We start from the raw sequence: 13759 nt of genomic DNA on the forward strand, positions 1-13759 counted from the left end.
TGCAGTGCTGGCATCCCACATGGGCACCGGTTAAGAGTCCCAGCTGCTCCACTTCCAATCCAACTCTCTGCTATGGCCTGGGAAAGCAGTAGAAGATGGCCCAAGTCCTTGGGCCCCTGCACCAGCGTGGGAGACCCGGAAGAAGCTCCTGGCTTCAGATCAGCACAGCTCCGGCCATTGAGGCCAACTGGGGAGTCAACCAGCGAATGGAAGACCACCCCACCCCTGCCTCTCCTCTCTCTCCATAACTCTGACTTTCAAATAAATAAATCTTCTAAAAATATTTTCTAAATGGGTACAATTTTAGACTGGAATACAACACTTTGATATTTGTATTGAAACTCTTGGTGGGGATGGAGTGTTCTGTAATCCTGAGATCCTACATTAGCAAACTTTAAAAGACTCATCAGACCTATTTAAATTACCTGACAGAGCACATGAGGGTTTCTAGTTGTTCTACATCTTGGCAGTGTTGTCACCCTTCAGGTATATATATGGTATCACATTGTGACTTTAATCTGCATTTATCTAACGACTAAGCCAGAGTTGAGCATCATTTCACTTGTTTGGCGGCCTTGCTTCTTTAGGAAAATATGAGTTTAGGTCACGTGCCCCGTCTTGTGATTGGACCATCTCATCTTTTTTATTTCATTTGTAACAGTTCTTTGCTTATTCTGATAAAAATACATGTACTGGAATATCTTCTGGCATTCTGTGGACTTTTGATCCTGCTAATGGCATCTTTTGATAAGTAGATATTTTTATTTCAGTGTAAATTTGTGTAATCGCTCCAAAAAACTGTTGAGGAACAGCATTTTTTCCTTCGTACTATTTGTTGAATTCTTTATTTAGAGAAGGGTTAATCTTATGAGTATAAAGTCAACTGAAAATAGATCTTCGTAAAAATTGAGAGTGGGAATAGGAGAGGGAGGAGGAAGAAGGGCGGGAGAGTGGGTAGTAGGGAGGGGAGGGGGGGAAACATCACTATGCTCCTAAATCTGTACATAGGAATTACATGAAACTGGTATACCGGAAATACAATTTTTTAAAAAGGAAAAACTATCCGACAGCGTCTTCCAAAGCAGAACGTATATGTATTCTGTGACTCAGCATTTGTACTCCTGGGTACGTGGGTGCACCTGGCTGAAACACACATCTGTGCCCATTAGAAGTTTAAGTCTGTGTATGGTAGCACAACTCTCAAGAGCCAGAAACAACCCAAAGGACCAGCAACAACAGCATGGACGAGCAAAAACTAGAATTTCACATAATAGAGTACTAAAATGCAGTAAGAATGAATGAATTGCATAGACGAATCTCACAAACACAATATTGAGTGAAAGGAGCCACTCAGGGAATAACACATGCTATAGGTTCCATTTACAGGTAATTCAAAAAAAGGCACTTAGGAAAGAGGTTATCTTTTGTGAGAGTGACAAGGAAGGTTGTAAGGGATGTTGTGGGATACTAACAATAGCATATTTATATGTCTGGGTGCTGGCTACACAGTGGTGTTTGCAAAAATCCATCAAAATTATAAAGTTCATGCTCTTTTATATATGCATATCATAGCTAATAAAAAGATTTTTCTGAAATAGAGCATTTGAGGATGGACAAGTGGATTGAGAGAATAAATTAAGGACCTAGAAATAAACCTTAAAATTTATGGTCCATATGTTGTTGAGAAAAGGCCAAGTCAATTTGATGGGGGAAAGAACCATCTGTTACAAATCATGATGGGACAACTGGATGGTCACAGACAAAAGAATGAATGTGGGTCCTACACACAATCACTTCCACCCAATACTGGAAGTGGATGAAAGGCTTACTAGTAAAAACTGAAACTATAAAATCCTTAGAAGTAAACACAAGAGTAAATATTTGGGGCTGACGCTATGGCGCAGCAGGTTAAAGCCGCAGCCTGCAGCACCAGCATCCCATATGGTCGCCAGTTCTAGTCCTGGCTGCTCCACTTCCAATCCAGCTCCCTGCTAATGTGCCTGAGAAAGCAGTGGAGGATGTCTCAAGTCCTCAGGTCCCTGCACCTGCATGGGAGACCCTGAGGAAGCTCCTGGCTCCTGGCTTTGGACTGGCCCAGCTCCAGCCGTTGTGGCCATCTGGGGAATGAACCAGAGGATGGAAGATCTCTCTGCCGCTCCCTCTCTGTAACTCTTTCAAATAAATAAAATAAATCTTAAAAAAAGAGTAAATCTTTGCAATTTGGGGTTAGGCAATCATCTCAGACACAATACCAAAGGCCCAAGTGAAAAGAACAACAAGCTGGACCACATTAAACTTAAAAACTTTTGTGGTTCAAGAAATACCAACAAGATGACAATTCACTGACTCAGAAAATACTTACAAATCATGTATCTGATAAGAGATTTGTTCCAGAATACACAAAGGAGTCATAACTCAATAATAAAAAGAAAACTCGGTTTTAAAACATGCAAGTGATTTGAATAGACATTTTTCCAAAGGAACTATTCAACTGGCTAAATAAGCACATAAAGAAATTTTCAACATCATCAGTCGTCAAACAGATACACCCATCACCAATCCCACGGGAGGATTCCCACTGACGGAAGGTGGCAAAGAAGATGCTCACTGTGCCAAACACTGGGCATAGCAGTCGAAGCACTTCTGCCCCCCACATCCTGGGCTGCAGAGTGTTACTACTTGCTCAAGGCCCATAAAACAGAACGCACTAAAGACAGGAAGCAGATATAGTTTTTACAGATAGGCAGAAAGGGACAAAAGGTGGCTGCCATTTCGAGTGCTGAACTCTAAGACTCAGTAAGGCTGCTGTGGGTAGGCAGACTCCTGACCATGCGTGCCCAGCTTGCACAGCTGCTGAGAGACCCTGAAGGCAGCCCACCCTGGGGTATGTCTGTCTCCCAGGAGAACCTGCACTGCTGAACTGAAGTGTTGAAGGAAATCAAGTGTCTAGGGGGAGAGGAGCAGAGCCTGAGCTGTCCCAGGCAGTTCCTCAGCACCCCAAGATATTGGCATCTTCTAGGAGGCAAATGAAGTCTAGGCTAGTTCTAGTACCTCCTGTATATCTCAGGATGTTGCATTCCCAGCACATGCTACAGTTATTCTGAGAACTACAAGTGAGAAGGGGTGACTGCTGGATGGGACAAGTCTATCTGGGGACCATCCATGAAGGAGCAGCAAATCCAAGCCCTATGAGCTACCACTGCACACCTGCCTGGGTGGCCATAAGCAACAAGATAAGTGTCCGTGAGGATGGGAAGAAACAGGGAGCTCCATCCACTGCTGATGGAAACACAAAGTGCTGCAGCCACTTTGGAAGGCAGTTTCACAGTTCCTCAAATTGTTACTATTATGTTATCCAGAAATTCCAGCCCTATATGTGTACCTGTCAGGCAGAAAGTTAGGCACGAGTGGCTGGGGGAAGAGCCAAAAGACCCTCCTATGGGGGAGGTACCAGAGACCCTGCTCTCCACCACGGGGACCCACCCAAGACCACCCACTTTGCCTGTTCACTTGTGGTAAAGGTGTTCTCATAAGATGGGAACTCAGTCAAACCAGGAAAGTCTAGTTTACGGTATATGAGCAATGAGACCCATGTTGACATTGGAATGACCCTGCTTCATTATGCAACCATGATAAGATAATTGACATTGTGGTTCTGCTCCCTCCCACCCACCACAGGCAATCCTAGCAGACAATGTGAAGCTGCATGTGCAGAGTCCAAAGATACGCAACTCCCAGATGTCAACCAAGAATGTTAACCATGAGCACCACAGCCACATCATCAGCCAACGTCCCTCATGCTGATGGATAAAAGCCCCAAACCAGGAAGAAAAGGGGCTGCCATCTTCTCTCATCTGGCCCAATTCACTCTTGGAATGTGTTTTAATAAACTTTGCTTTACTGACCCTACTTTCACCTCACTGAACTGTAATTCAGTAATCTCTCAGTGAAAAGAATTGTGGCAAATAAGCCACTGCCAAAGATGTACCTAAGAGAAACAAAAGCACATCCTTACAAAAGTTTTCACATGGGGCTGGCATCCTGGCACAGAGATCTCTCTCTCTGTCTCTAACTCTTTCAAAGAAATAAATAAATGTGTTTTTAAAATTTATAAAATCATTTTCCCATAAATATTTATTTGGCATTATTTATGATAGCCTAAAGTAGAAACAACTCAAATACCCCATCAACTGAGAAGTGGATAAACAAAAGGTGGTATATCTATACAGCGGACTGTTATTCAGCAATAAAAGGAATGACATACATGTACCAATCAACTGGAATTGACTACAACATAGAGGAACTATAGGAAATCATGCTAGGTGAAAAAAAAAAAATAATAACCAGCCAGATATTGTATAACCAGTTATATAAAATGACCAGGATAGGCCAATCTATACAGGCAGAAAGTAGAGCAGTGACTCTGTAGGGCTGGAGGAAGGAGAGAGTAGGTGGGGATGAGAGTAGGAGTGGCTGATAGTGGATACAGAGTTTCCTTGGGGGATAATGAAAATGTTCCAAAATTAGATTATGGTGATAGTTGCATAACTCATAAATATACTAAAAAATATCAAATGTACATTTTAAACAGGTGAATTTTGTGGAATGTAAATTGTATCTCAGAAGGCTTTTATAAATTAAAGAAACTCAAAGTTTGTAAAGATAGGCAACTTGTAGGGAGTACTGGCCCTCATTTGGAAGGAGCCATAGTAAATAATAAAGAGCCTACAGACTGGCTGAGATAAAAATCCTCCCTCTCTTCAACATGTTTTGCAATCATAACTGCACCTGTCATGAGGATGAGAAAGGGCAGTGAAAGTCTCACCACCACCACCCTACCCAACACAATCTACACAGTTCCCCAAACTGGCCTGTGTCCTGATGCACAGCCCGAAGTCAGGCCCTATACTGGACCAAGGCCCTGACCTCTTATTAGCTCTGGTTTTTGCATGTGGTTGGTACTCCACAGGAGGAATTCAACCGGCCCCTTCCTCTCCCAGAGGAGGTCCAAGTTCAGTGCACTCTTTCCCCTCCTTCCCGCCTCGACGCCTGGAACGGCTGATCATCACGGGCCTGAGCCGTGTGCTGCAGGAAGCACGCAGTTAGCCCCCAGCAGCACCCAAGATGTCAGCATTGTTCAAGAACTAAGCACACTAGACCAGGCAGAAAGACAGGGGAGCCCTGACGGCAAAACGAAAGAGGCACGGGAGCAACCTGCTTGACAGCTCCTTACAAGCAAGACAGATTCACTCACTAAGCAATTTAAGACCCCAGGGAGCGCCTGGCGGCGCCGGCACACCGGGTTCTAGTCCCGGTCGGGGCGCCGGATTCTGTCCCGGTTGCCCCTCTTCCAGGCCAGCCCTCTACCGTGGCCAGGGAGTGCAGTGGAGGATGGCCCATGTGCTTGGGCCCTGCACCCCATGGGAGACCAGGATAAGCACCTGGCTCCTGGCTCCTGCCATCGGATCAGCGCGGTGCGCCAGCCGCGGCGGCCATTGGAGGGTGAACCAACGGCAAAGGAAGACCTTTCTCTCTGTCTCTCTCTCTCTCACTGTCCACTCTGCCTGTAAAAAAAAAAAAAAAAAAAAAAAAAAAAGACCCCAGGGAGGAAAGAAGGGGCACCCGTGAGCTGGCTAAGTGCGCTCAACCATCGCTGTCGAAAATGAAACAGCCCCTCCCACAGGTGGTACCCAGGAGAGTCTCCAAATGCAAGCAGAGCCAGACCTCTAGCGAGTTGAGTTCAAGCATCTTCATGATGAGACTTTTTTGAATGGTCAATCTAGCTGCGGATAACATCAGATATGTTGCACCTCAGATTCTGAATTTCCAGGGTAATAAAAAGATACAAAGTGTCTCATGCTCATGGCGGCAATCCCAGGCGGAAGCTGTTCATAGCCATCCCAGCTACCTGCAGGTAAAATTAAAAGCGGATTTGGAATCTCTTCCATAGAGCGAAAACTTCCATCTCCAAGAAGAAAGGGTATGCCGTGGAAATGTTTTGCTCCGTGCAGCGACCCAGATCACTCTGTCCTGCACACTGAGACAGAGGCTGCAAAAAGCCCAAGGGAAAGGAAGAAAGAATTTAATAGACCGAAAAAGTGAGGCAGGATGTACCTCCGTGCTCTGCCCTCCGGGTGCTACCCCTTCCCAGGAACCAGCAGGCACACAGCCATCATTCCAGCCTGTGGACCACGTCTGGGCTACTTTCTCCCCCAGCTCTTTTCCCTGGAAATCCTGGAGCTCTTTGACAGCTATGTTTACGTGGAGTCCACTAATACATCAGCAACTCACACAACTATCCAGTCCCTTCTAATTTTCTCTGCTCTTCCTTTTCACAAACTTCCTTGGGACTCATGCTTCAGCCTAAGGAATAACGTTCATCAGATCTTTGCCTGATAGACAGGCATTATTTGGTGACCTAAGCAACTGCTCTTTTTCATGAAAAGAATAGGGAATAAAACAGGAATGAGGCTGATGGGTGGAGAGAGAGAGAGAGACAGACAGACAGACACACACACACCTCCAGAGTGTCTCAGGACACTCAGGACACAGGTGGAGAATGAGCTGCCAAAGGTGACTGGAGAGGAACAGGGCCAGCCTAGTAATTGTACACATTTCAGAAAAAGCTGACTTCTTATGCTAAGTCTGGCCCAAAAAATCGCTTTGCATGAGAAGAAAATAAACACGTCTCTCTCAGCTTCACATTTCTCATTTTGAAATAACTACAGCCCCCAATCTATTTCCAAAAACATTTAGTGTACTATCTCAATACTTTAAGCACTTTCGGCTCCTTCAAACAATAGTGAAATAATCATTAAGGAATGAAAAAATGATCCAAACTTTAGTTGAAGCTTGAGAGTTAACATTTGGCAAATGTTTCTAAACATACTAGGTCCACACACTTTAAAGACATGATATTAAAGAGTAGAGATAACGTTTCCTAACATTGGTTTACACCAGTACTTTGCCAATCGCTGTCTCTCTCCTCCATACTCCTACCTCCCAGCTGTGAAGGTTTTTTAATTATCAAATTTCAAAAGTGTTCATTTCACACATGCAAATGCCTTGCCATAAATCTGATGACTTCAGATCGTTAATAAACATTCTGGGGCGGGGCGTGTGGTGAGGGGAGGCGTTTGGCCTAGCAATTAAGTCGCGAGTTAGGACCATGGCATCCACGGGTTAAATGCATGGCTCTGGCTCCTGACTCCAGCAGTGGTGACAGCTCACGTGATGGAATTCCTGCCTCCCAGCTTCTGCCCCAGCCTAGTCCTGGCCATTGTGGGCATTTGGGGAGTAAACCAGGAAATCAGAGCTCTCTCTCAAATATAAAGACAGCAATAAAACAAAGAAATGAAATTCAGAAAATAAGTTTGAAATAAAGTAAATAATAAAGTGAAATATTCTAAATATGACCCTCCCTGTGAAGTGATAGAATTGTGCTACCAGGCAAATAATCATCAAAAATTAAGTCTGGGAGCTGGCATTGGGTGTAACAGGTGAAGCCACCACCTGCGATGCCGGCATTCCATGTGGGCATTGGTTCAGGTCCTGCCTGCTCTACTTCCAATCCAGCTCCTGCTAATGGCCTAGGAAAAGCAGCAGAAGATGGCCCAAATGACTGGGCCCCCACCACCCAAGCAGGAGATTGGGAAGAGCCTCCTGGCTTCAACCCGGCCCAGCACTGGCTGTTGAGGCTATCTGGGGAGTGAACCAGCACATAGAAGATATCTTTCTTTCTCTTTCTCTCTCCCTCTCCCTCCCTCCCTCTGTGTGTGTGTGTGTATGTGTGTGTGTGAGTGTGTGAGTATGCGTGCACACACATGTGTGACTCTCTAACTCTGATTTCCAAATAAATAAGGTAAAAAATGAAGTTTGTCATCTAGTGCAAGGTGCACCTTGCATGTGCAGTTCAGAACCCCAGGAAACTGCTTTTCTTTCAAACGCTACAGGATGGAATTTAATGCAAGATGGCAGCGAGATTCAGACTTGTGAAAATGGCCACAGTGCCCATTGACTGAGGCCTTCTTCCTCCAGTGCTCCCGCAACTGAACCCTTCTCTCACCTGCTCATCCCACTGCAGCCTGAGCCCATGACACACCTCATCTCTTCCTTCCAACAGCAGCAACAGGGCAGCCCCCACCTTCAGACTGGGTCAAGTCCTGAGAGCCCTGCGCTACAAGAGAGGGGCTGAGAGAAGCCTCATGCTGCTGCAGTTGGGTATATTTGCATGCTAACTGGTGATGTGAATCCCCACTTGAAAAGAGCTTCGGTATCTAATGTCAAACCAGATAGACTGTTAACCTGGCCAGAGAGGCCATTGCAAAGCAAGCATAAGCCAACACACCTCCTTCACTGTACCTTTAGCTCAATGTCAAAACAATATGAAATAGATCCCATTGAATAGTACATTAGATTTGCAACACTTTTTCTCATGTACAGCCACTGCAAGCTTTACAAAAACTCCTGAGGATGGATTTAGATGCCTGTTTTCTAGGTGACAAAATAGATTCAGAGAAGGGAAGCACACAGCCTGATGTCTATAGTAAATCGCAAAGCCAGGCCTCGGGCTGGAGCTCTGGTTCCACTTGGTGCTCCTCCTATCTTTCCCTCTGCTGCCACCTGCGTAGTGGGTGGGACCACGGAGGAGAGCTGTGGCGAGGCCAGCCCACCTTTTCCAGGGACCCTCAGACAAGGTGACTGACAGCACTGCCAAACAGCTCAGGCTGAGTCTAAGAGGCCACAGAAAGGAGACTTCCAGCCAAACGCCACTTGGCCATCTCCCTGGACTCCAAACAACTGCCTTCAAGAGTCAGGGTCTGGGCCCAGAGCTGTGGTGCAGTGGACTAAGCCTCCCACATGGGCATCGGTTCGAGTCCCGGCTGCTCTTTTCAGATCCAGTTCTCTGCTATGGCCTGGGAAAGCAGTGGAAGCTGCACCCACATGGGAGACCCAGAGGAAACCCCCAGCTTCGGATAGGCCCAGCTCTAGCCATTGTGGCCATTTGGGGAGTGCACCACAGGATCTAAGACTTTTTTCTCCATCTCTCCCTCTCCGTCTAGAACTCTACCTCTCAAATAAATTAACAAAATAAAATATTTTTTAAAAAAAGCCAAGGTCTAGATAACAAACTTTTGGAAGCTTTCTGAAAGATTCCAGGGTTTTCGTGTTGCCTTGAACAAAAACCTAGTGCTGCCCCAGCAGAAGGCTGGCCCTCATTTCCAAAGGACTCTCACTCATTTGTTCATTCATTCATTCATTCATTCTCCGTGTGCACTCCCCACCCCACCCCAACTCAGATGTAAACGCCAGGAGGGCAGGCATTTTTTCTGGTTTGTTCACTGACAAGTCTCGGCACTTAATAGTGTCTGCTGCGTTGTAGGCACTAAAACTATGTTGAACCGGTGCTCAGATCCTATAAGCTTCCTCTATTTGACTAAATCGCACCTTATTACCACATGCTCACAAGGCCATGGGCAAAACTGCAGCAGACAGCCAAAACTGGGGTGTCAGGGTGACACGCAGAGGGGGTTCTGACACCTGGGGAGACTGGAGCCCACTGCCAGCAATCCCCTTTCCAATCTCCCTGAGCGGGGAAGAGGTGGTGAAATTGTATACTTCAGTACTTCTTTGTTTAAAGAAAAAAAATATCCCTGGAGGTTCTTTTGAAACACAATGTCAGTGTTTATAGTAAAGCAAATGTGCATCATTTATAACTGAGATGCCTGAAGGAAATTGATGCTACCAGGTATTGATTATAATCCCTGGCCTAAATACTTTGTAAATAATCAGCAGTTCTCCAATGAAATGCTGCACAGATTTCAACCACAAACAAAAGCCAAAGCTTGAGGGTCTGGATATGGAGTCCAGTGATTCCTGCACAGTGCACTTTACCTCTCAATGTCTCGGTTTCCCCAGCAAAGCAAAGAGGGAGGGGATGGGGACAGGGACAGGAGCAGGAGGCGAGAGGAGGGGAGGCAAGCAGGGCTAATGCGGTTGGTTCGGAAGGAAATGTTTACCTGACAGGCACAGGTTTTCTTTAACTCGATAACTGAACACACAAAACAACCAAAGCAGGTCCTTGGCAGAGCAGTTAGGATGCCAACTGGGATGCCTCTGCCTGAAGTCCGAGTACCAGGGTTCAAGTTCCAGTTCCGCTTTCCATCCCAGCTTCCTTGCTGTGTGCTCTAGGAGGTAGCAGGTGATGGCCCTGGTAACTTGAGTCCCTGCCAACAATGTGGGCGACCTGGATTGAGTTGCAGGTTCTGGGTGTCAGCCTGGCCCTGCCTCAACTATGATGAGCATTTAGAAAGTAAATCAGCAGTTGGACAATTTCTATCCACCCCCACACCTCCTTTTCAAAGAAAATTAAAAAATTTTTAAAATCAACTTAGTTCTCTAAGATGTCTGGTAAGTGTATCAAACTGAATTTCAGAATCTTTATTTCAGCCTTGATTAGAGAATATAATGCTCCATATGACCCAGTTTGTAAGAATATAGTGTGATGTGATGTATTGACTGAGAAAATGCCTCCAGCAGTTTCATGACAAAGACAAAAGCCCCCCCCCCCCCCAGCAGATCTCCCCCTGCTGGCCCCTTGAGGCAGTCATGTCCCAGGGTGGGCTTAACCTGCAAAGCCCTGTGCTGTCTGTGTCTCCACTCAACTTGGCAGCTTGGAAATGGCATACACATCACAGAAATCGGAAAACTTTGCAAATCAGAGCTGCTGCTGCTGGTTTTTTTTTTTTTTTTTCCTTTTTTTTTTTTTTTTTTTTGGAGGGGGGGAAATCTGTTTGTTAAACATTTTCCAACACAATTCTACTTGAGATACTTTGATAGAAATGTAGGATGGAGACCAAGCTCACCCTGGAGATAGATAGCAATGTAATGGGTCTCTGTCTTCTGCGGAGTTCAGCAAAAGCTCCCTCTGCCCCTGTTAAGTAGGACTGGCGCACTGTGGGAATGAGCAGGCCTATGAGGTGCCCAGCCTCAATCTGGACAAGAAGTCTGTGGCACCCCATTGCTGCTTACTGAAATTCAAGTGAGGGAAAGCTGTTAGGAGACTCACAGTGTGATCCCAAGCAAGACCCAGCCTCAGCAAAGGGCAGTGAGCTCATGACATTGCCCTGAGAAAAAGCAGTCATCTAGATCTGGCCCCAAGGCCTGGGGGATCTCGGAGGGGCTTGTAGCTGCCTTGGCCATGCCACATCTCAATCACTGCACACTTCATAAAACTATGAATTTTTTGTTTGTTTGCTTTCTCTTCATACTATTGAACTCTTTTACTTAGGGTAATGTTAACTATATGATCATTAAGTGTACTTAAAAAAACCATTGTAAAAATTAAGAATGAGTGGGGCCGGCACTGTGGGATAGCAGGTAAAGCCACCACCTGCGGTGCCAGCATCCCATATAGGCGGCAGTACGAGTCCTGGCTGCTCCTCTTCCGATCCAGCTCTTTGCTGTGGCCTGGGAAAGCAGAATATGGCCCAAGTCCTTGGGTCCCTGCCCATGTGGGAGACCCAGAAGAAGTTCCTGGCTCCTGGCTGCAGATTGGCACAGCTCTGGCCACTGTGGCCAATTGGGGTGTGAACCAGCGGATGGAAGACCTCTCTCTCTCTCTCTCTCTCTCTCTCTGCCTCTTCTGTGTGTATAACTCTTTCAAATAAATAAATAAATCTTTAAAAAAAGAATTAAGAGTGGGAATCCGAGAAGGAGGGGGAGGAAGAGTTGGAGGATAGGTGAGAAATGCCACTGTGTTCCTATAATGGTATAAAGGAAATGTATGAGACTTGTATAATTTAAATATATAATAAAAATAATAAAAAGAAAATTGTGACCGTGACCTTGAAGCTGAAGTGTGATGTACTTCTGTCATACTCCAGAGGGTGTCAAAGTGTCCCAGAGCACAGAGCTGATCTGCCAGGAAACTACACACAACAGAAGCCATGGTTGGCAGACAAAGGACTAGAATTTCTTGTGCTACTCCTGCCAGGCATTTGAAAACAGGGCCAAACCTTTCCAGATCAAGGAAGTCCATGGAGTTTTTCCAACATATAAGGCAGTAGAGGGATATCTTACAGGACAGAATTCAAGAGGAAAATACTGGACTTCTTCTAACACTATGGCTACTCAGGCAGTTACGTGATACACAGAGGAATATGTTATATGAACATATATTCCAGGACTAAGAAGATTAGCACAGATGATATGATTGCAGATGATCTTCTTCCTTAGGCTTCACCTTTACCATTTTTTATTTTATATATTTTATAGGCAGAGACAGAAAGAGAAATCTTCACTTGCTGATTTACTTCCCAAATGATGCCTGCAACAGCCAGGGCTAGACCAGGCCAAAGCCAGATGCATGGAACTCAATCCAGGTCCAGGTCTGACACCCAGGCACTCCGATGCGGATGCAGGCATCCCAAGTGTTAACTGAACCAAACATCTGTCTCTACAGTTACTTAAGGAACGTAATGCCCAAGCCCACAAGTCTTGCTATCATCCCAAACAAATTCAAGTTCCCACAAATGGCAGAGAGTTGCTGCCATGCCCAGAGGTCTCCCTGAAGGTCTAAGAAACCATAGCATCCAATAGCCTGTGCTCCAGGGTGTGCCTTGTTCAAGGTACAGTGGACATCAGCAGCACCAAGGCTCAGCTCTGCATACATCCTGGGGTTAGGGAAGGAGATTGATTGAACACTACCAGCCTCAGTAGGACAGGGAAGAGAAACAGAAGTCCAGACAAGACCTCCGTGGTCCAGGTTGCAGGCAACATCATGGAGGGCACCAACCCCAGCTGCTCCCTTCAACTGCATTAGTTCAGTATTTCTCATTCTTTGCTCAAATGCTTTCCACTTTGTGTTTTTATCTGAGTTTCAAAGTAAGGGCTCTCCAATGCAGGTGACGTGTATCTGTTTTCTTCACTGAATCCTTGAAGAGGAATTTTTGGTAGGAATGAAGTGGGAGAGGGGGACTTTTCCCCTGCGGTTACCATGACTATAGGGAGTTGTGTCTCCAACTCCTACAAGCCTTGAGGATGCCTGTGGCCCAGCCTTGCTGTCTGGGTACCCCCAGCCATGACAAGCTCCTCTGTGACAGGCAGAGGCCAGAGCAGAAACCATTCAACCATGGACTTTAATAACCTTCTCTATATATGCTAACATGGGATCAATGAGATCTAAATTGAAATGCGTGGTTGAATGGCTTTCTAAGAATTTTCTTTGCTTCTAAGTGTTTGCTGAAGTTCAAGCCTGAGCAGAACCCACCTGCACAATCACCTTGGAGGTAGTCCTGGCAACACGATGAATCCACAGGAAGAAGAGCTGCCCAGGGACCTCACTGCTGGTTGCTTTGATTCAGAGAATGAATTTACATTATATTCCTCCATACCTCCAGAGCACAGATGTGGCAGTGTGGTACCAGCTTTAGAAACAAATCACTGTTGGAATCCAAACTGCCCTGGGAGACAGAAGCCCCTATATATCCCTATTCTGGGGACCCCCAGTCTACCACACTAACAAAAAAGACTGTAGCCTCGCGAATCTAACTGGATGGAGCAGAACAGCTATGACCCCGGCATCCTAGCCCACAAAGCAGTCTGTACTCCAAGTGAAAAGGAGTGCAGAGCGACAGGGGGATAATGCCCACCTTGGACCAGGGCCTATAACCCTCACTTCATCTCCTTCCCCATTCCCAAAAGGACATCCCTCACTGCTGCTGGGACCCATGCACACCAGGACACCTGGTCAGGGCTC

The 13759-nt window shown here is 45.9% G+C and overlaps 1 protein-coding gene across 1 annotated transcript in view; it reads left to right on the plus strand.

Moving 5' to 3' along the window:
• MINDY4B (MINDY family member 4B) overlaps nt 1-4004 on the plus strand; it is a 50047-nt gene extending 46043 nt beyond the window's left edge. The window contains exon 13 of the mRNA XM_051818719.2: nt 3679-4004. The gene's annotated coding sequence lies outside the window, so the exon portion shown is untranslated. The remainder of the gene's footprint in view (nt 1-3678) is intronic.
• Nucleotides 4005-13759: the final 9755 nt, after the last annotated feature.

The sequence above is a fragment of the Oryctolagus cuniculus genome, chromosome 4 (assembly GCF_964237555.1).
Source record: "Oryctolagus cuniculus chromosome 4, mOryCun1.1, whole genome shotgun sequence".
NCBI lineage: Eukaryota > Metazoa > Chordata > Mammalia > Lagomorpha > Leporidae > Oryctolagus > Oryctolagus cuniculus.